Source organism: Rhyacophila brunnea, unplaced genomic scaffold, assembly GCF_057557595.1.
Source record: "Rhyacophila brunnea isolate RB1 unplaced genomic scaffold, BYU_Rbru_1.0 scaffold_18, whole genome shotgun sequence".
NCBI classification, from domain to species: domain Eukaryota; kingdom Metazoa; phylum Arthropoda; class Insecta; order Trichoptera; family Rhyacophilidae; genus Rhyacophila; species Rhyacophila brunnea.
In genome coordinates, this window is record NW_028232837.1 from 4,738,145 (window position 1) to 4,761,334 (window position 23,190).

Sequence of the window (23,190 nt, forward strand, 5' to 3'; positions counted from 1 at the left end):
ATTAATATTTTTATTTCTACTGGTTGACGTTAATAAAGAAAATACTAGTGATCAATACCCGTTTCGACCGCTCAGGACATTGAATAGCGAATAGAAAAAACGATTTATTGTATTTTCTAAAACTGTAGAAAACAATTTCTGGAAAATTTAATTCTATTTATAAAAAAATATACTTAACGCATTTCAAGAAAGCAGATTAGATAATTTGATAAACTTTTAATATCATTTCATAATATTCGCGTGGATTGTGAATATTAAAGACAATAATAATTATGTTAAAACATAAATTTGCAATCGTAGATTCTTTGTCATAAAAGAACACAAAAGTGAAAATATAAAATGATAAAATAATAGCATCTTTCTGGTTTATCGTTGGTAATTTTATCATCTTTAATAAAATATACTTATGTTTGCAAAATAATAAAATAATTATATAGTCACTGTCCGCCACTGCGGCAGAATATACATTATTATTTTAAAAGCCGGTGACAGGGTAAGAGAATTATTCACTGGCGCCTTTATGAAATTATTTCTGCAAAAGAAAATAAAAAAAATGCATACAATGATATTCGCTAGAGCTACGAGAGAAATAAATAAATATATATGAAAGGATTTTATGAGAATATATTATTGTGTCGTCGGTTCTAATGTGTTCTTGAGGATAATGACTCGAGATATTTTTACGTTTTGAATGCAATAAGATGAATTTTAAGACAAGCTGAAAAAAATCCATTATAGGTAGTTATATTCAATGAACTACGGTGCTATTTGAGTAGTATACTTATAATTCAAGAATAATTAACATGATTATTGCAAAAAAAGTAATTTGATAGTTCAAGGGTGATTTAAGCTTTTTTATTTTCAGGCAATCTCAATTATTAAAATAATGAATGTGTCTGATAGTTAAAATCTTTAAAATGTAGCATAGCAATTCTTTTTCTTAGTTTAATAGGAGAAATTAAAGATATAAAAATTTCTAATGAAAAAAATAACATAGTTTTACTATAAATATACTTAATGAATTCAGTTATAAATAAATTATCAATATAAATTCTATGGTCTTTATTCTAGGGTTTTATTCCGACGTGTCAAATAATATAATTTCTCTTTTAGTGAAAACGCTGAATTTGTTAGAACTATGCATTAATATATATTGCAATGAAAATCATTACTACTAGAATAAATAATACAAAAATTGTTTCATATAGTTTTATATATATGGTATATTAAAAAATATGAATAAAGATATTTTCTCTAAATTTAACAGCGCTAAATCAATATTTCGCATTCTCTTACCTATGTAAGTCAGTGAGGGTAAACTGGTATTAAATGAATTAACAAACTGCATGCTACAAGTTATCTTTTGTAATTTTGTTATTACAAGACATAAAAATATGGAAATAGGTCGGTTTTTTTAACTCTAGAAATGTAACGAAATAAGAAAATACTAGTAATTCAGATATTCCCCTTTATTTTCGATTAATAAATGTTTAAGATAGATAGTTAGCATAGATCACTCTATATCGCATTGTTTTGGCATAACTCATGTATATATCATTTCTAATATGAAAAAAAAAAACATAATAGTGATGTTTAATTCTTGCCGGCAGATTAAATTAATTAAATTAAATTACTGTAATGCATATAGCATCTCTTTGCATTCAAAAATTTGTCGTTGGTTCTTCAGTTAGGTGAATTTATTACTAAGTAAATTATATTATAATTTCTTATTACTATTAAGAAAAAAAAGAACTTGCTATATTCTTTAGGAACTTAAAATAATTGCAACAAAAAAAATCTCTGTGATTTAAAGGTATTCAAAGAATGAGTATTAATGTTTTATAAATTTAATGTTAAACAATCGCGTACTTTATTTTCTTGCAAACGTACCTATATCTTTATAAGAAACCAAACAACATTCAAGTGGAACTTTGGTCTAATATTCGTAAAAAAAGACAATTGCTTAAAAAGTAGCATTCTTTCCAGAGAAGATGAGAATATTTTAACAAATTTTAGTTTGAAGAGTGCCAGAAATTTATTGATATCATTTTTGAATTTATTTCAAAACTCCTGTCAGTATTTTACTTACAGGTTAATATAAATTTTTAACTATATCTAGTAATATCTTTTTTTATAAACTGTGATAAATGCGTCATTGAAAAGGTGTCAGTGTTTTGTAATATTGCAATGTTTATTCGGCAGTAAATTTATTCAACAGAAAGTAATAATTGTTACAAAATGAAAATATTGCGGCATTACGTTAGTGAAGATCTCATCTAACCAATATGCATATGCATGTAAAACGCGTTGCTTTTTGTATGTAAATTTTAAATGAAAAAAAAAAAGTGAAAATGACCCTCATCTTTAATCAATTAAGTAAATGCAAGTACAAAAAATCGTGCACAGTTTTGTGTGAGAAAAAATGAAATTGCGTTATTTTAAAAGTTTTCACGATATTTTTTAAGCTCTTCGAAGAAATAAGTAACTAATGCATTTAAGAAGTTAATCGATTTTTCTTATCCATTTATGGAAGGACACTCACTGTAGGTTTAACAGTTTTATGAATACGAGCTATCGAAACATTATTATATAGACATATTAATAATACAAAAAAAATATATCTAAGTAATAGGATTATATACGACTAAAATAAATACAAATATACTATCACAATGATTAGCGATGTGAAGAAAACACGTTATAATAAGCTTTTACAGAATATATATATATATACATACCGATGGGTATATTTAAAAATTATATGATTAAAATCTAAATTATACGAAAAAAATGTGCCGATTTATAATATTTATTTTTATTGAAATAATCTTATTATTGGTTAATAAAAAATATCAGACGTTATCCTAATTTATATAAAAAACAATGTGAAAAACTATTGTTCAAACCAACCACTTAATTGCACTTGAAAGACAAAAACGTCAGTTGGCACGAATTATAGACACTACATAATAATATCAACCACCATTATTAATATTATCAATACGGAATACGTGAAAGCATTAAAAAATATTTATAAGAGTGCAGTTTTTTTCTGTGATAATCTAATTTAAATTTATCAGTGTTACACGAAAGCTCATAAGATGCCTTTTGCATCAAAAGCTTTTATCTAGTATTATCAGGGTAACACGGAATTAAGAAGATTCTTAATCAACGAAAATGAAAGTTTAACCATGGATCGTATGCTGAAAATAGCTCTACTAAGTAAATTAAAAAGTTTAACAAGACGTCTAGTTTTATCTTAATTGCATATTAATGAAGAGGAAGGTCAATCATAAAAATGTTAACCATTGGACACATATAAAATTTGTATAGAATACAATAATATATTTCAAATAAAAAAACGTATCAGAGCAAGATAAAAAGCTTCTGTTCAGTTTTTAAAGCATTTTCGATTATAATTCCATTTTACAATCTAAAGTAATTGTAAATAAAATGTATTTCAAGAGAAATATCCATAAAACCAACATGTGACAATTTATTTCAATGTATCAGGGCAGCATAGAAGCTTCACAGCTTTTACGATTTTCACCAGGCGGCGATCTCGATACACTTTGCATTATGCTCTCCTATTACTGTCGCCGGCCGCCTCCGCGCGGAGATATCCACTAGGGTTTCCAATGCCACTCGATTTCTTGTTACTACATATTATATTATCTGTTTTGCCAATGATAACATATTGTTATCTTAAGTACATATTGCAAAAATTAAACATTAAAGCTTAGTTCAAAATATTAAGCTTTTTAATTAAGTTTATTATAAAATAATACGAAAAGCTTTCGTTAATTTATAATTTAAAATTAATTTCCATCAGTACTTACTACCCACTCAACAGTACATATGAATATGAATTGTAGGAATTATATTTTCTTAAGAGTATGGGATCGGCACAACCTTATATAAATTGTTATTAATAACTTGCAGTTCATAGCAATATTATAGTTTCCAGTGAATCGAGTTTGAAAAATTAGCTTAAATTTTAATCCAAGAGTTAATTATCAGCATTTCCGCATTGCGAACGTGGTTATTTAAAAATATTTTTTCCTAATGTATTTATAGACTTAAAGAAAACTTAAAATCACTAGATAAGTATATGCAGTGGCGAAGGGTGGAGGTAGGCTGTAGGATGACTGACAAAATTTAGTGTGCACTATCTAACAGCCTAATTCTACCATTCGCCACTGGTATATTTATAGAAAAATATATATTCACTTATGTAGATGTTTTAGCTTCAGAATATGATTTCGATTTCATTAACTGAATACGATTTTTTATAATAATTAAAGGTTTCACCATTGACGTGACGAAATTAAAAAAAAGGATTTTTCTCGTTTGATTTATCCAATTCTGGGATTGATAAGCTACTAAAACTGTCCATCTCGCTCTAAAAGTAAGCACAGCTAAGAGAGGTGCTGTTAAAACATAGCACTTGTTGTAACAATAATTAGAACAAGCTATTGTAAAAATTATAATACCTTAATAAAAAAATATGAAAAACCACCCTCGATAGCGGTCTTTTTATAAAATAGATGCGCTGGATTGCATCCCTGACGTTTACCACGGCAAGTGCAATCAGAGCTCATGCACTTGCGCCGCGAACGGCTCGGCATCCGATTTCGTATGACACCAGAATACAGTCACCCGGTGAATAAACAACCAGTATTTATGGGCTGTTTGTGAGGACTTTGCCGCCCTCGGACGCGCACCAGCTTTATTTATCGACGTCCGAAACGGCCTCACTAATAAGTGAATAAAACCCACTTGGACGTTTACGGCGTAATTAAGTAAGTGTAACAACATTTCATTAGGGAACCATTTAGGGTTATTAGGGATTGTAAAATGCGCGCGATCCAAATACCAATAACTGCATGGAACTCACGGACGTTGCAATGGCAGAAATGTTGTAGACACTTTTACCTTTCTATGGAATCTCGTTCGCTATTGAGCGAACCCTTCGTATTATTAAATAAATAATATTATAATGGAAATAGAATATCAATACCCCAGTTCTATATGGAAAAAAGGTTTTGAGTTAATAATACATGCCATTCGATGTAGAATTTTAATTTCTTTATAATTCAAACTAAATAATTACAAAATAAAAAGAACTTTTTATATACAACGTTTTTAAATTTTCTGTTGAATCATATAAACTTGACTTGACTAGCTTAAACGATCAAAAAAAAATGTACTTGATAGAAATACTGAATAAATATACTGAAATGTCATTTTGACACTTCATATTGATTTCCATAGTAACGCACGTATATATTAATATTAATAATTTAGTTGCTAGGACCCACATAGGAACCAATAATAGTTTTACTTGTTACGGATTTCTTCCGAAATAACTTTTCATACAAAACAGAATTAACTGAAAATGAAATCAATTCTACTTAAATATGGCTAAAAGTATTAAAAAATGCATTGGCATCGTGTTCTGATATATTCTAAAAGTTTCATGTGTCTAGCTAGTCGGGAAGTTAGTTAAAAATCGATTGCAAGATTTGTACCGGACAAGCAACCACCGGACAAATAAGAATAGAGCTAAGAAAAACGTTGTAAAATAAAAAATTAAAATATCTTCAACATTAAGTACTTAAATCATTTTACGATTTCTAGGATTAATCCATAATTCAATAATAATAAACGATAATGTCTGAGTTGATTATTTGTAAAACTGTAAACTTTAATTGTGCATTGCTCAGTTCATTTAAACTAAATAAATATTAAAAACAATTATTACTCAAAAATCAAGGCTTGAAATGACGATTTGTGGAAGTTTTTCAGAACTTCTTTCAGAAGTCTTTTTAGAAGAAGGTATTTTTAGTTGTTTCCCTATAGAAGTGAGGTATTATATTGAGGGAGCGAAACCCGAGAGATGCAGGTTCGATTCCTGCGGTGAGTCTTACTTTTTCAATAAAGATTTATTCTATTGGTTATAATATATTTTCTCAGAAGTGTTTTCAAAATTATGTATGTTCAATAAGTAGAATGTTACATACATTAATCTTGTGAATTATTCGTTGAATAAAAAAAATGGTTAATAAAAATTATTAGCAAGTTCAAGTAAGTTCCGTGGCATCGGTTAGTAATTAAAGTACCTAATATCTACTTTGATTTAAAATACAAAAGCCGATCGCCTATAGTAGTAGCTCAATTTGGAAAGCGCTTCGAGACATTTAATTAGTTAAAATTTGTCGCAATTAATTATAGCGCCTTTAGCATAGTGATATATGTGCATGGGCGCGAATCCCGAGAAATGCATGTTCGATTCCTGCGGGGTCTTACTTTTTCAAAAAATATTTTTTTCTATTGGTTATAATATAATATTTTCTCAGAAGTGTTTTCAAAATTATGTATGTTCGATAGTAAAATAACCCGCCATTTTTTTATTACTGAAGTTAACGTTTCACATTGAAAAAAAAAACCGTGGTTATTTATTTTGAGTTTTTTCTGCCATAAAATTGCATGCTTAATTATTGTATGTTATTCAATATAAGTAAAAATATCTTTTAGTGTTTAACTCAACACGGCATTTTTATGACGTGTCGATTGAGTGATGTTTACTAGGCAAAGATCTATTTTATAACCGATAAACAAGCTTTTTGTTTTTAGACATTAGTTATAATTTATGCTAAATAGGAGAGGAAAGCTACTTACATGAAGAGCTTTTATTACCATTATAAATACTGTACTTACAAACGGTTTGTTACTGCTCAAGTATTTACTGAAAGGAGAAAGATAATCACTGCACATATAAATAGTTATTTTAAAAGCAGTAAATACAATAATATAATTATAATAAGCAAATGAAATATTGAATATATTAAAACAGCATTATTTCCATAAGACAGTCAATCAAATAAGCATGTCTTTTTATTCTGTAGTCCTTACAAACTGCTTTTAGAAGCGACATGCAGTGTTTAAATATATTTAGATGAGGTGCATACACACTTAACAAAAAAGTAATGTAACCGTTCGGGGTTCAAAAAATGTCAGCGTTTGTCGTGCTTCTAAAGATGGCAATATTTAAGGGTTCGAAGAGCCTTTTTGACGCAGAACTAAAGCATAGTAATATATTTAAAAAAAATGAGTGACTTAATTCTATTAAATTGAATGACATGGTTAAACAGCAAATTATGTAACAAGTTAAGTGTAGTATTCCAAGCAACACCTTACAAATTTCATATGAATCTTTTTTTACTTTACAGTACAGAATAATAATTTATGATAGACACATAATGGGCCGAACGTGCTTTGGTTATTCATACACCGATAATATTAAAAAATAAAAGATTATCGAGTATAAAAAATACGGGTTTGTTTACAAGTATGATTGTAATTTTATTAACATTATGATAACAGCATGATAAACAAACAACGCTTATTTTTTTGCGATTTATATTCAAATAAAAACAGCATAGATTTTAATCATAATTTATATTAGTAGCAGTCAGAGATTAGTGGCATCCTTTAACTGAAATTCAATTATACATAATAATATGGTCTACTGGTATATATAATATTATAATATATTGATGGATGAAAATAAACAAGTGGTATAAATACATATAAAATAAGCTCATTTTGAAAATAAGTAACATACCGTTTGGAATCAAAGCGATACAATAATTTAAACGCACTTTCAATATGATATAATTACCGAATGCAAGCTTTTATAAAAGCTCATTACTATTCTAACTTAGTGATATCTCAGATATTTGTAAGTATAGAAAAGTTGCCATAACTTCAAAATTCAAACATTCAAACCATCCAAGTAGTTAGTATGTTAGTAGTTCGGCAATAATTAAGACAATTGGTTGTTAAATCGATAATCTCTAGTTTTTACATTTTCTCATTTAATTGTCTCTAAATAGTTTATGAAATCATTAACCATCAAATATTTACAGGGAAAAAAAAGCTAAAAATCTAAAAGCTTATATTCATTGGCCAGTGTTATTTTTTTCGACCAATTTTAAAGATTAAACATGATTTTTTTACGTGGCCGACTATAGAGAGGCCGGAGCACTGAATTGCAAGTTACCATAGTCGTGTTAGTTATACACCATATTCGATAGTATATTTTGTTAAAATCAATTAACGTATTACTTACTATTTATTTCAATATGACATAATCGTTAACGTGCACTACAATAGACATTTACAGTTTCATGTCACGGCCTGACTGGGCACTACTTTTTATTAATTTTAGCATGTTTAATGTAATTTTATCTCACCATTTGCATTATTTATTACTTAGTATATTATGTGAAATAATGTGCTTGTTGATTTTTGGCGATTATTTCAATTTATATATTCATGGAATAATCGACTTTAAAGCTAATAGTCTCAATAGTTATATTTTATTAAGTTATATGTACATAGCTTCAATCTTAGCCAGTTTCTGGCCGGAAATACCTATTAAAACAATTTTAAAATCTCTATCAACAAATTGAATCATATTAGTAGTGAAAAAATAAGCTCGATATTAATTACAGTTTGTATTGTCTATTGGTATTCATTAAGTTTATCATCCTGACTTGCAAATTTTACATTATAATATAATTACAGGAACTTATCAATAACAATTATCACTAGGTACTTATTTACCATTAAATTTGTACAATTTTTAAAAATAACTTTGTTGTTAATGATCATCACTCTGAAACCTTCCCAAATAGAAATGTAAAAGCTATGGGTGACGTCGTTCTTCATTTTTATATAATAAAGCTTAAACTTTGCAATATTTTACTTTAATAACAGCGTTGAAGATTTTTTTTTATTAATGAAACTATCTATATGAAACCTTCGCTAATAGATTCCTCGTGGACGGTTTGCGAAGATGTTAATAAAAACCTAGGGCGTCATCGATTTATTTTTCAAAATAATGAAACATAAATATCGCAATGGTGTGCGTTGCCTTTTTGCATCTATTTCGAAATGTGGGTAGGGGTGAAAGGTGAAGGATAGAAATGTTAAGACTAATAATTATACTATAATATAAAATATTAACATTTATTTAAATAATTAAACATTGCTTTATTTAAATAAAATTATGGGAGTTTTTAGTGTTTATTACCACTCCCTTTTTGATAATAAACATATTCCTGATTAAAAAAAAAAACAATTGAGAAACACTGCTGTAGTCAGTATTATACGTTATCAACACCGCATTATTATAATATGTGAAAAGTATTGAATTAAATACTGTTTAAAGTCAACGCTCCGGAAATATGAACGAAAACGAGACGCGTTAAAAAATACAGGTTTTTTTTATTGATACTTAAAAAGTAAACTTGACCCGTGTGGCGTTCACACGATAAATTGTATATTATATAGTCCTGAGTGTTGCCATTATACAAGGAACTATGGTGAACTTATTAGCAGGTTAATGTTGAAAAATCATGTCTATAAAGACATAGGCCAAAAGCGATATTCGTAGTCCAATGCGTAAGGCAATGGTTTTACATGACGGGGGTTTCGTATTCGATTACCGGTGAGGTTAAAATGTATATGATTTTATAATCATTAATACAATATTATACAATATACAGAAATTGCGGAGATATACCGTGAAACTTGAATTACTGTTATGAGTGGTGAGGTTCAACTTATTGACTACATAGGTACGTTGATAATTTCGTATCATGATTAATTTGTACCGGAACCAAAGTATTTACATTCTAATAATACAATTGTAGTTATTACTTGTAAAAATACTTATTCTTTGTCGGAACGATGTGAGTGAGAATACGTATGATTTGACCACCATGCCGTTTTCTTCATCCATAATTTGTATTCAGTGACACGCGTTGTGGAAACCCGTGTTATTCTGTGGTAGTGGCGCACCCAGGATTTAATATTGGGGGGGCCCAAGGAAGAGAACGTAAATTGGTGCTATAGGATCTTTTTCTTCTTCACAGCCTAATTTCTCGTTTATCGGTCTTTTGTCTATTGCACTCGGTGTAACTACACCATGGTCCCCACATTCTGAAACGGGCCCTCAGGCTAGGATATTTGGCGGCCCCCTACCTACCGCTAAGATTAAAGGCAGTGTGAAACACTACATTAACGTTTTTCAAATTGTGTTTTAGTTCAAATTAAGGTTAGGTACTTATACAGTGAATTATTGGCGATTTTTACTACATTTACTTTAATAATGGAGCTGTCGAGTATCGACACATAATAATAAAAAAATATATTGAACAGTTATATAAGTAATTGAAAATGTTCACGGCCACGAAGTATAATAGCGCCGCAGGCGACTTTTTTCACTATTAAAGCTAATTTATGATGTGTGTTTATCTCACTTATCTGGTCAACCCGACACGCCGGGCCCCCCACAGCCCGGGCCCCCAGGCTAGAGCCCTGTCAGCCCTCCCCAGCCATGACCTACACCACTCCGGTATTCGGGTGGACACCGAGAATATTTTGACAGTTCAATTAGGGATTGGGTTTCTAAAAAAACCTGACATTAGTGTTTCGAAATTTTTGTGTTAGAAATTAAAATCTAAGAAATTTTTCTAAAAAGGATGCTGGAGAATTATTACAAATCATTTTTTTGCCGTGTTTTTATTTGTCTAAGCCCAAAGGTATAGTTTATTGGCTTTCAATTTCAATGTTTAAAATCATTCTGATAATTTTCATTTTTGGGGGGTGCCAGGGCCCCTTGGCTCCCCCCCTGGGTGCGCCACTGTTCTGTGGTATTCTTGTTGTGAGTCGTTATCGCATACTATCGAATAAACTAAGTGAAAGGATAGATCTTGTCAATTATTGTAGGTACAGAAATTTAATATGCAACTAAATTCTCCGAGCCATCATTATTTAGAATAATTAAATAAACAATCACAACAAGTCGGGGGCTGTAAACAAATATTAACTATCGCATTCCTGAATGCGGGGAATATTAATTTTACTAGGACTGCCAGTACCTACTAGTTCAACCCTTTGTTAGTTGATATTAAATTAATTTAGCACACATTATTTGAAACTACCTAAACTCAATTTGTGTATTACTAATTGAATACAGAATTAACTTTTTTAGCACGTGCAAGTACGTTAAAACTACATTTTCAAGAGATCCTGATACCATTTATAAATCAAAACGAGTACATAATATTATCGTATACATTAATTCAAAGACACAAAATATTCGTCAATATTATTGGAATTTGTAATAACACCTCAAATAGACAGTAGCAATTAACTTAATTTGTTAAGTTAAACTGTTAAACCCACCGTCGGGATTGCGATGAATGTGGGGGGTCTATTATTTTTTCATTTTGTTTTCTAAGATTGTTACAAATGATGTAGTTATATAGCAGTGGCGAAGTGTGGAGGTAGGCTGTTAAGATCCGATATTAAAAACTCTGTCACTCATACTTATTTATTTTCATTATCTACTAATAATACAAATTGCAGATGGTGCTGGTTAGTTTTTAAAATTTAATTAAACCCTGCCTAACCAAGCCATATTAGTTAAGGCATGCTGTGAGCGATTCCACAAACGTTGTGCAAACTTTTTCAATCATACTTGTTTGGTTTCGTTGAATTAAGAATAGGTACATAATATTACAGAAGATGTTGGCTAGTTTTTTTAAATTCATTAAGCCTTGCCTGAACTAAACCATAATAAATAAAAAAATATGTATGATTTAATGGCATAATTTTAAATATTTTATAGATTGATTTATTATTATCTCTAATGGCTTAGTTAATGCAGGGTTTAATTGAATTCTAAAAACTACTAACACTAGGTATAAGCAATTAATAGTCTTACTTCAATGAAAACAAATACGTATGACTGATAAAGTATAGTGTGCATTATGTATGTCGGATCTTAACAACCTACCTTCTCTCTTCGCCACTGGTATATAGTTAGTTAATGAAATTATTGACTGTACTGTGTTGTCCGCATGGTATGATCTGGTACGGTTTCCTTTCTCACGGACAGGCCTAACGATGCATCTTCCAATCTAGATGCCACGTCAATACGACTCGAGATCAAAACGCGAATAATATCACTAATTACAATCGACACTACCAGGCGACCAGAAGTCAATACGGGTATTTATTATAAATCTATGTCGTCGGGGCCGTAATACCGATTAACGGTTCTGTCCCCCGGATAGTATGCTAATAATACGACTAATAATAATGCAAGCAAGTGCATCGGGCGGATGCAAGTTTAGTGGAACGGTACAATCCTGCTCGGCCGAGTGCCTCTGCCCGGGGACAGTACCGCTTCTTATATTTGGATGCGAGTGGTAAATATTGCGAGTTGGCCCGCTGGAGGGTTTTGCGCACACACCGTGACAGCATTCCGTATGTGCAGTCGATTATAATATGGTGGTTAGGACGATATGGTCGATTACCGCCGGATATCTACGATATCAATTGAATAAAATAAGTGTTTTACTTGCATAAATAATAACATATAGTTAGTAGCAAAGACTTTATCAAATTTTCAAAATATATGTGCATTATTAGGATAGTAAACACAATACATACTTACTACAATATACAAATGACAATAAGAATATGTATTTTCCGATACTGTAATCATAGACAACCCTTTCATAACTTCCAAGAATCGAATCGATCTTCAGTAATTTAATCATACTGAAAGACGTTACACACGTTTATTTTTAAATTAAAAAGAACATAGGTACATTAAAACTTGAATTATTTAAAAAGCTTTATGCGAGCTTTGAACAAAATTAATTAACCCACTTAATATTATCGACTAAGGGTACTTGATGGAAATTGAATTAAACTTCTAATTGATTAACGTTTTGTACTTATCAATTTAAGTAATCTTTGCGACCCAGGTATTGCTTTTCGGCATCTACAGATGGTAAATGTACATTGACACATAATACATCAAATTACCGTGTATATAAAAAATTAACCTCCGGGTGAGGTCACAATATATTTAAGTATCTATGTGATTTCCTCAAAACCCGGATGTTTGTTATTGTTTCATCTCTATTACTACACTACTGTTTCACGACACTACTGCCAATTGGGCCTCATGTCCTGTTGTAGTATTAAAGTAACAGATTTTTTGTTTTTAGGTCCATACACTGGGTACACACATTGCAATACAATATGTGAAGTTTTTCGCCAGACCCACGATTCAAACCGGGGGCCAACGATATTATAGGCAGACACTTTATACACTCGGGCATCGTGTATATATATATTTATATTTAACTATTTCTTTTATTCAACGAATAATTCACAAGATTTAAGAATGTACCATTCTGATTATTGAACATACGTAATTTTTAAAAGACTTTCTGAGAAAAGTAAGCCACCCCGGCTAGGATCGAACCCTGCATCTCCTGGGTTTCCAAATGATTTGATTTAGAAGAACACTGATGAGTAGGTATTAAAAAGGCCAATAGTTAAAGATTTGTCGCAATTAGTATGTCATTGCGTAGCATAGATGTAAATGCGACGGACGGGGCGTAAACCCAGGAGATGCAGGGTTCGATTCCCTGCCGGGGTGGCTTACTTTTTTCAAAAAGATTTTTTCTATTGGTTATAATATATTTTTTCAGAAAGTGTTTTTCAAAATTATGTATGTTATATACACATTTCTTGTGTAATAAAATATTATTTGGTACTAAGTAAAAATTAGTGTTCGAAATTTTATCTTTGAATAAGAAAAATGTTTATTTTTGTTTTAATGTTTTACGTATTGATTAATTAAAACACAAAATAGGTGAACTAAATTATATGCTTTGTATTGATTATGTCGATAAACATCGCTGGTAACATTGTTCTCCCCCTTAAATGAAAAAAAACGAAGAACTAGTATTATTTCTCTGAAATTCTAGGATTGCTCATAAAAGAGGCTCAAGACAAAACAACAAATAAATAAAAACCGTCGATAAACAAGAGTTATAGCGGCGATGATTCGTTGCGGGTCATTATGATGCCGAGGTTGGAATCCCGGAAATGAAAATAACATCGAATTCACCCTTTGATTGCCATTGGTCAATCACAACTCGAATATTTTATTTGATTGGCTGAACAAATCGACGAACAGAAATCCGATGCAGATTCAGCGAAATTGGCTCTCACGGAAGACGATTCGAGACTCTGGCTTGCGCGGAAAACCAACCCCGGAGTCCTATCCTGAACGACGCGAAATAAGGTTATAGGTACATAAGTTATATTATACATTCATAAAACTCAAGAAGTAATTAATACCTGCTATGATATCACTTATAGTTGTTGTATAGCAAATAATAAAGGTATGAGTGAATTATGGTTACTTGATTATAAAAGTCAAGTTAGAATTATTAATGTCACGTCAAAAATTGCAAATCAATATATTTTTTTAAATGTATCAGGGTCTGACAATAACTAAAATGCGGGTTAACTACTTCTTTTATTCAACGAATAATTCACAATATTTTAAGAATGTTCCATTCTAATTATTGAACATACATAATTCTAAAAACACTCATGAGAACATATAGTCAATAGATTTTTTTTTTAAAAGTAAGACACCCGGCAGGAATGGAACCAACGTCTTTTGGGTATGCCAAAGGAGTCAGACTTAATTGAGACAAATTTTAATTTTAATACTCTCTGTAGCGTTTTCCAAATTGAGCAACTATTGGCGAACGGCTTTTGTATTTTAAATCAAAGTAGGTAAGTATTATTTTAATTACTAACTGACGTCACAGACGACGTTTCAAAATTATGTATGTTAAATAATTAGAGTGTTACCTACATTCATAAATCTTGTGAATTATTCGTTGATAGAAATAGAAAGATATAGAAAATAGTAAAAATAGTTTTATTATAAAATTAATACTATTGACCGATGGTACTTGATGGTAATTAACTCCAATAAATTCCAATACGTTACCATTGTTCCAAGAATAAACGATTTTACACCTCTTAAGTGTAGAATTTTTATTGTCTATAAATACTAATGATCTATTATTAGGTTTTGACGATTATTATAATATGCATATCGAGTGTATTATTATTAATAAGATTGGGGGTTTTTTACTAACACTTCAACTAAATATTCATAATTTGTTTGTTATTTTTATTGTGACCCTTGACTTGATAGGTAGGTAATGGAGTTTTTACCTACTTTATTGTAATAATTGGTTATAGAAGCTATAGTTAATAGTATTTGTGATCAGTGTTTATTTGCCTTTTGGTGAGTGGATACAGTGCCTGAAGATGCCGAAAGGCGAAACCCGGGTCGCCAAAAACGACTCAAATATAATAGTACAAAGCATAATCCATTAGAAAAAAAATGTTAATTAAAAACATAATATTAAGTAGAATTAACAAAAAAGGTAGAGAAATAACGTTAAGGGAATGAGAACGAGTATCAGGGATGCATACAAAATACATGGATTGATGAATATAATTGAGGTAGAATTCGTTCAATCGCAAAAATGTATCAGGCTCACATAAACTCGTGCGGGTAAACACGGAGTATTTTTGTAGTCTCCAAATGTTAAGAGTCACTGTCTCGCAGCTAACGATTCTCATAACCCCGTCGACCCGCGTACAGAGTAACATTCGGTATCTATCGCTATGCAGTATCGAGCGGTACACCCGCTGCCACCCTGATACCATCGACAATGCCGCTCAATTTCCGCAAGGTAACAAACAGCCCAAGTACACGCCAGCACCCATAGGTACGCACACGTGGAATGCGAAGCGATTAAAACCTATGTCACCCTGATAGCAAACCATCCCCGTCGGAGAATCTGCTGATTCTCTGATACAGATGGCAAAAATAATGTACCATACGTATTGTCTTTTTAGATCAAGCGGTACAAACGAATACCTTATCGTAATTCTGCTAGCCTAATACAAACAATGTTGACGTTTGATAGAGTTAAACTGCCACGTACGTTCTATATAATCACGACGAAATTAACTCGTTATAGAATAAAAAATAGTTTATTAAAGCAAGAATGTTATAACTAAAATTTGAAAAGATCCTGACGCTGGTTATAATTTAGGTAATAATTGATACCTTGATTTAAAACACAAAATCCGATTGCCAAAAATGAACGAATTTTGTGATTAAAGATGTAAAAATACTATTCATTTAATCGTAATTAGAAAGGACGTAATTGCCTTAATTTGTACCTACAGCATAGTGACGCGAATACTATGAATACGGGTTCAAGTCTCGTCAGGCGTAAATGTTTTCAATTTGTTTTCTACAAGGTAAAACAGTCGTAAAGTTGCAAAACCCACTTTGGACATTTTGCAAAACCTGCGCTGAACACTGAACACGTTTCAAGTTCTCTTTATTATAAATTACTTAGCATATCCTTGCAAATTAGGGTATTTATTTATAATCACTGTTTTATGTCAGTATTCACGTATTAGGTATGAAGTAAAAACAGTTATTTGTGATTTTTTCTGAAGTTAAAAAAGCTTCCACATTGGGCTCTGTAACTTGATGACTCAAATATCCGAGGTGTTTTCAAATTATGTAAATTAAACAACTTGGCTAATAAAACGACTGCCTACTATGCCTACCTTTTATTATCTGTAAATAGATATTTGCATGATATGAAAAAGGGGTTGAAAATGGACACATAAATAATATATCAATGTCAGCTTAATTGTAAAATAAAAAAGGTGCGAAGTTGTATTCAAAGTAGGAAAGCATAGCAATTTATTAAAACCTTACAGTGGGTAGGTGCTTAATAAGGTTTGCTATAATTTTACTGAATTCTTATCAATATACAAAGTAAACTTTGTGAGGAGTATCTGATGATGATGATTGATGGTTTAATGGCCAGTTTTCTTGTTACCTTCTTTTCCTAGGAAGACGAGAGCTTTGATTAGTTACGATGTACAGGTAATTGCAAAGAATAAAATTACTCCGAGAAGGCGAAAATAAGAGAAAAACGAGCCTCGAAGAATCAGGGAACTGAAGTTATAAACATGAACAAACAAAATAAAGGATCGGATAAGACGGATGATATCTTAATTAAATGTCGATTAGCAGCCTGAGTTATATTGAGTTATCAATGTTATTATTTATTATGTAGTATACTTCGATTCAAAACGTCAGTTATAACAACAAGGAATGCATTTTAATAGTAGGTAATGACCACTTATTTAAAAATAAATAGCAATATTTCACAGCTTTCCCACAAAATAAACAATTCACATTCACAATCTCTCACAGTATGATAAATTGACTAAATTAATCGCTAATTTTACAGGTAAGGCTCACGATGTATAATAATAATATATGAGTTGGTTCTAAAGCGGCCAATTAAATTGATACCAGAATATATTATTAAAATCATACAACACTCGTTAATCAAATGAATTCTCGTTTAATACAAGATTAAGAACATTAACGAAACGTTATTTTTTTATAAACATAAATCATGATTAGTGTACTGGTATATAAGCGAATATTTTGTACAATAAAAATATTATTCCATTAATTATTAATGCATCAATGACTCAAGATACTCGGATATTTTAAATCCAAAAAAGCTCCCGTTTACTATCACTTTAAATTAGACTTAGTGCCAATCATCAGTACCTACTCACTGCTCGCACTAATACCTCCACTTATAAACAGACCGAATTAGTAATAAGCATTAGTATTTGGTGATGCTTTAACAACTTATAAATATAATTTATTCTTCTTCTCTTGATGCTGTCTTGGTGACCAGTCGACTCGAACTCGTCACTATAATACTACAACTAGATATCTAGATTTTCACTGTTCTTGAGATAGCTATTGAATATGATTCTACATTTCCTTCTATACACAATGATAAAACTAGGTAAGTCTGAAGTTAATGGGAACTGTATTAATTTTGTGGTTGAAAATATCAGATAACTTTAAAACCACAAATGCATTGAAGAAATAAAATAATATGTCTACAATATTTTTTCATACAATTGAACATTATTTAATTGTTCCCAATTAGACAAGCACAACGTTTTCATATTGAATAATAATTATAGCTATTATGTTAATCAAATAAAGTTTAAATTTCATTTTCCCAACAATGACAAAATCAGAGTTATCTAGTTGTAGTATTGAGGTGGCGAACTGTATAAATTGCCAAATTGCATACGTACAATGTTTCGTTATAAATCCAATGGATAATATAGAACCTTCTTTAAATGAGGATTCTGGACTGGATTCCCGATGAAGTCACAATGTATATTATGCCTTAGTAATTTTGTCAACACTGGGTAATTATTTAATTCTTCACAGCAACTACGACTAAATTATTTTAATTGGATTATTAGGCAAAACTTAATATCTTTCCTCTATTTACTGACATCGTGCATTCTTCTGAAATCCTATCAATATAATATTCTTACACAATCAAATTATTTATTACAGTGTAGACTTTAGATACTCATAAAAACAATTGGTCAAATCGAGATTCCCTTCCTCGTCCAATTTGACAGGCCATCATGCCGCCGTCGGCCGTCAGGCGAGCGCGTCTTCCGTGCCCCTATTGTGCCTTAATCGACCCCTAATCGAGCGCATTGTTAACTTCACGCTTAACTCGTTGCCCGGGAATAGGCATTATTTATACCTATCGTCCGTCGAAGCCTGATTATTGTGTTTACATTGTAATACCACTTCGCTTTTGTTAGAAGCTACGTACATATAAATAGAGCTTAACGAGACGATTTCAAAGCTTCAATATTGTGCTTTAGCGCCTGTGTTCTGCTTCGAGGCATTTGCTGAGTAATAATATTACGAAGTTATTTCATTAAACTGCCTCCAATATAAACAGTAGATAAGCTTTTTTTAAGTCATGCTAATTCCGAACGTATACTGATATCTGATTTGAGTATCTGTATATATTCCCTCCTTGGTTGGAGCATATAGATATATGAGTCGCTTAGAATCATAACTCACATATTCCAAAAATCAAGTTTTGAGATAATCGCTAAAAACCAACAGAGCACTATTTTTTGTAATTAGAAGAACAGTATTGAACTCCCTAGAATATTAATGAGTGAGAGAGTCGAATAACTTTTTTTTTTTTTTTTTTTTTAAATATATATACCTAATACTCCTAACGTTGCAGACATACAGCATACTATGAGAAATAGAGCTCCCCGATTGGTTAGGAAGGCGTTGGTGACAAAACTCTATTCTTTGAAATATACGACATATTACACCAACAATGAACTTTGTCAACGATTTTCACATGGTTTAAATTGACTTTTAATACTCAACTATTTTTCGGTATATAGATTAATTCATTTAGAATCACTTGGCATATTTAACTAAAAAACGACAAAATTGCAATATGTGAGTTATGATTCTAAGCGACTCATATAGTTATCACATAGCACCTCTAACCTCCCAGTTAATGCCTTCATCATGTAGCTTCACTGAATATATCATATCCCTATCCGGAAAGTTGGAATCGTCTTTCTTTGAATAAAACTCAGGTTAGATTTTGATAGAATCCTGCCGAGTTATGCTTCAAATACACTATATGACGATCGGTCACATATATGTCGAAAAACCCGTTTCTTATGTTGGCGTCCTGTGTCACAGAGTGTAAATACGATGTCATAGACTGTCACATATATGTCAAACGATCTATGACGGCCTTCTATGTCATAGATTTTCGGCTCAGTGTAAACACCTCGGAATTTTGTGTGACACTAGTTCCATGTCTGTGACATCTATGCCAAACATGTTGTCATATATTATTGTTTATGTGTCATAGATCGCGCGGGAAGTGTTTTTTCTGTCTTTGATTTCAAAAATTTTCCATACAAAATCATAATCTTCAAGTCTAGTGGCTCCGTGCGTAGTAGATTTACCACCCCAAAGTCACCCCATGAGGTTAAGTACCTAACTGGAATAATTATAAATACCGAAATGGGAATACCTCTTCAGTACTTAATCATTTGGAGACGCGAAAGTTTTAGTTTTGAACAGCGGCTCTTCAACGGAGGCCCTAAATTTTTTTATTCGAACTTTTATTTTATTGGCCATCGGTTTCCAAAGCTTCTTCGTGACGGCTCCGTGCGCTTTGTAATAATAATTGTATAATATCGGTGACAGCTTTGTTTGAATTATGTGAACTTTGATAAATTGTGAACTAAATAATAATTGATTCTGTGTCAATAAACAACCCTTTGACTATAATTAAACTAAAACTTTTTAATCAAGTGTGAATGTGGACAATATAAGGACTTAATTAATTTTCGACGAGTTTCATTTGAAGCCCCTTCATGAATACTCCAATCCAAGAGACCACTGCCTGCTCTCCTACATCGATGAACCTCCACTCCCACCCTCAGAGCTAGCCGAGGGATTCGGAGGCACACACCCGGAATAGACGATTTTTCGCATATGGGTGTTTTTTTTTTATAATCGGCTCAACCTTTAACAACAATGCATCGAAATCTTCCAGCGACAAGCATAGGTACGAAATATTGTCTACCAACAATAAATATGCCACGGCAGTAGCTCCATCCACCGGCATTATAATATGATATGGACAGGAACCAAATAGTTAAATAAATAGATAAACAAATTTAAAATCTCATTAACAAGCCAAGCCTACTGATTTATTTAATTTTATTCTATTATCTGTTTGACGTTTACGAAGGCGTACAAACCATAAAGTTTGTCAAACTTCATGTTGGTAGTATTTATCAGTGGCAAATATGTGACACAATAGATTTTACGGCATCGTGTGTAAACGGATTGGCACATACGGGTGTCATAGAATCTATGCCCATGCCTCTGTCATAGATTTTTTTGACATATATCTGCTTATGTGTAAACGGAATGGCATAGATATGATCATAGACACTAAAACGCTCTTGTCACATATGTGCCCAATCGTCACATAGTCTATTTGAACCTTTAGGTCCGATGTTTTGCATACCATTGTTCTGATTGATGACAGCCTTGGCTCACCACCCTAGAATAACACCGTCATAATGCGTCATTGGCATTCCGACACATCATGCTAGGAAAGGTACAGACTAGTAGATTCACAGGTAGAGAGAGCTTCTTATGGTTATACAACCGATTCAATCTCTAATTCAATAGCCATCTCAAAAACAGTGAAAATCTAGATATCTAGATATCTAGTTGTAGTATTATAGTGACGAGTTCATAGTGAGATGCTGTATCGGAAATTAAAAAAAACAATGTTTTACTCTTGTAGCATCAATTCAAATCCGCCTTATCTTAGTGCAGTCCTGCCAATACATCTCAGGACACAACAGCGTAAAATTGCCAATAATGTAATGCAAAATGACTTAATTTGCTAATTTTATCACGAACCATATAGTGGAACAATTTAACTTATTTTTTGAAATTGCGCAGACTGCGATTTCTTCTACCGCGCACGTTTAATTAATTTAACATTATTATTTCCGATTGAGTTTACATGAAAGCTATTGCATCGTTGTATCTCACTCGGCGTCGCTCTAAATACGTCATATTTTCTGTCAAAATTTTCGAACTTCACGCTTATGTGGTATGTTTATAGTCACTTTAATATTTAGACTTCTTTAAAGCCTTTGATTGTAATACTATTGCGATCACTGGATAGTTAGTTTGTGAAAAAATTATCAATGAAAACAAAAACATTTCAAAATCACCACTTAAGAATCGATTGGGGCAACATAAATCGTGACGGGTATTTTTTAGTTTTCGGTTCTTCGCTGTTTAAATGCATAACTAAATCAGAAAGTCAAACAATAAGTAAACATGCAATTGATCCCATTTACCAAACCGACGTCACGGGTTCAATCAAGTATGACTGACACGTTCATTTTACCTTCGTTCAAACAACGAAAAACGTTCACGCGTTACCAGGTAAGTATTTAAAGCAAACATTATCACGTCAATTGATAGAATAGCTTCTGTTTGTTACGCAGTTAGCTACGGGCTCTATTCCTAACGATTCAATAGGAATGTGTTTGTTCTATTAATAGGGGCCATAAGAGGATGTTGTTTGATATTAGTTATTATGCATTTTTTGAACAAGTCTGTATTGAAGTTGTCAGTAAATATTGCACAAATGCACTGCATACTATTACATTAGTAAAGAAGTAACAATTATAGTAGAATAGTAATTTGAATACACGCAAAGCATTATGAATACAATCCATAGTAACATTAACTTTGAAAAATAATAATTAAATATGTAATGTATAGGTTACATTTAAATTTACGAATGCAGTTCACCGTAGCACATTTCACCGTGAGCTGTTGTATCAGAAAGAGATGGCTGTATAGCATTGAGATAAAAAAAAAACGCGTTGTTTGTAGAGCATTTCACAGTTAAGTAATTTGTAAGTAAGTATGTTACAAAACTATTTAGATGCGATGCCTGTTTGCAGACAGTATTATTTACAATTTATTAGATCTTGTAAGAAGATTAATTTGACTTGATACTTACAATTCTACATAAATGTATACTATATTATGATCGTATTTCTAATTTACTTACGTACCGATTTTCTTCTGGCTTTCTCTCGTATTCCGGTGGTTTTATTATGTATTTTAGGTGTTTTGTTTAGACGTGAATTTGATCTCAATGCTATACATCCGGTATGAATTCGTAGTGGGATTGATAACTTTTGAAAAAGACGAAACGCGGGGCGTTTAACTACATATTTTAAAAATTCCCAATGATTAATAAGCTCAATAATGTAATAATATAATACTCAGCTAATCCAATACTAAGCTTTTGGAGGGCGGTATTACAAACACACGTTAAAAAAGAACATACGCGTTTTTCTAAACACTGGATTTGAGCACGTAGGTACGGATTAAGCAACGGATTTTCTGTCACTATTACGGGGTGTTGTAAATACTGTGAGTGCGAACTTATCACATATTATATTATAGCATAATATATTAAAATATAACTCAAATTAATATATTACTCACTCCCTACGTATACAGCCTTTAAGTCTATAGAGTAAAATATTGAATTAAATAAACGTTAAAAGCAATCTTCCTTGCATTACTGTAATCCTTATGCATTCCGATAGTAGAAGATAGAATCGCATATTGCCGCGTGCAATATGGGCGATTCCGATTGCAACTTTACTAGAGATTATATCCGCAATAGATTTATTAAAGGGTTGAAGAAAAATACATAATATAATGCACTTAATTCGTAT

At 31.4% G+C, this 23,190-nt stretch overlaps 2 protein-coding genes across 3 annotated transcripts in view; one reads left to right on the plus strand and one right to left on the minus strand.

Moving 5' to 3' along the window:
• LOC147073140 (autophagy-related protein 16-1-like) overlaps nt 1-23,190 on the minus strand; it is a 509,506-nt gene that overhangs the window by 94,437 nt on the left and 391,879 nt on the right. The gene's annotated exons all lie outside the window — the stretch shown is intronic.
• The window catches only part of neo (ZP and PAN domain-containing protein neyo), a 340,024-nt gene that overhangs the window by 885 nt on the left and 315,949 nt on the right, over nt 1-23,190 (plus strand). The window lies entirely within an intron of this gene.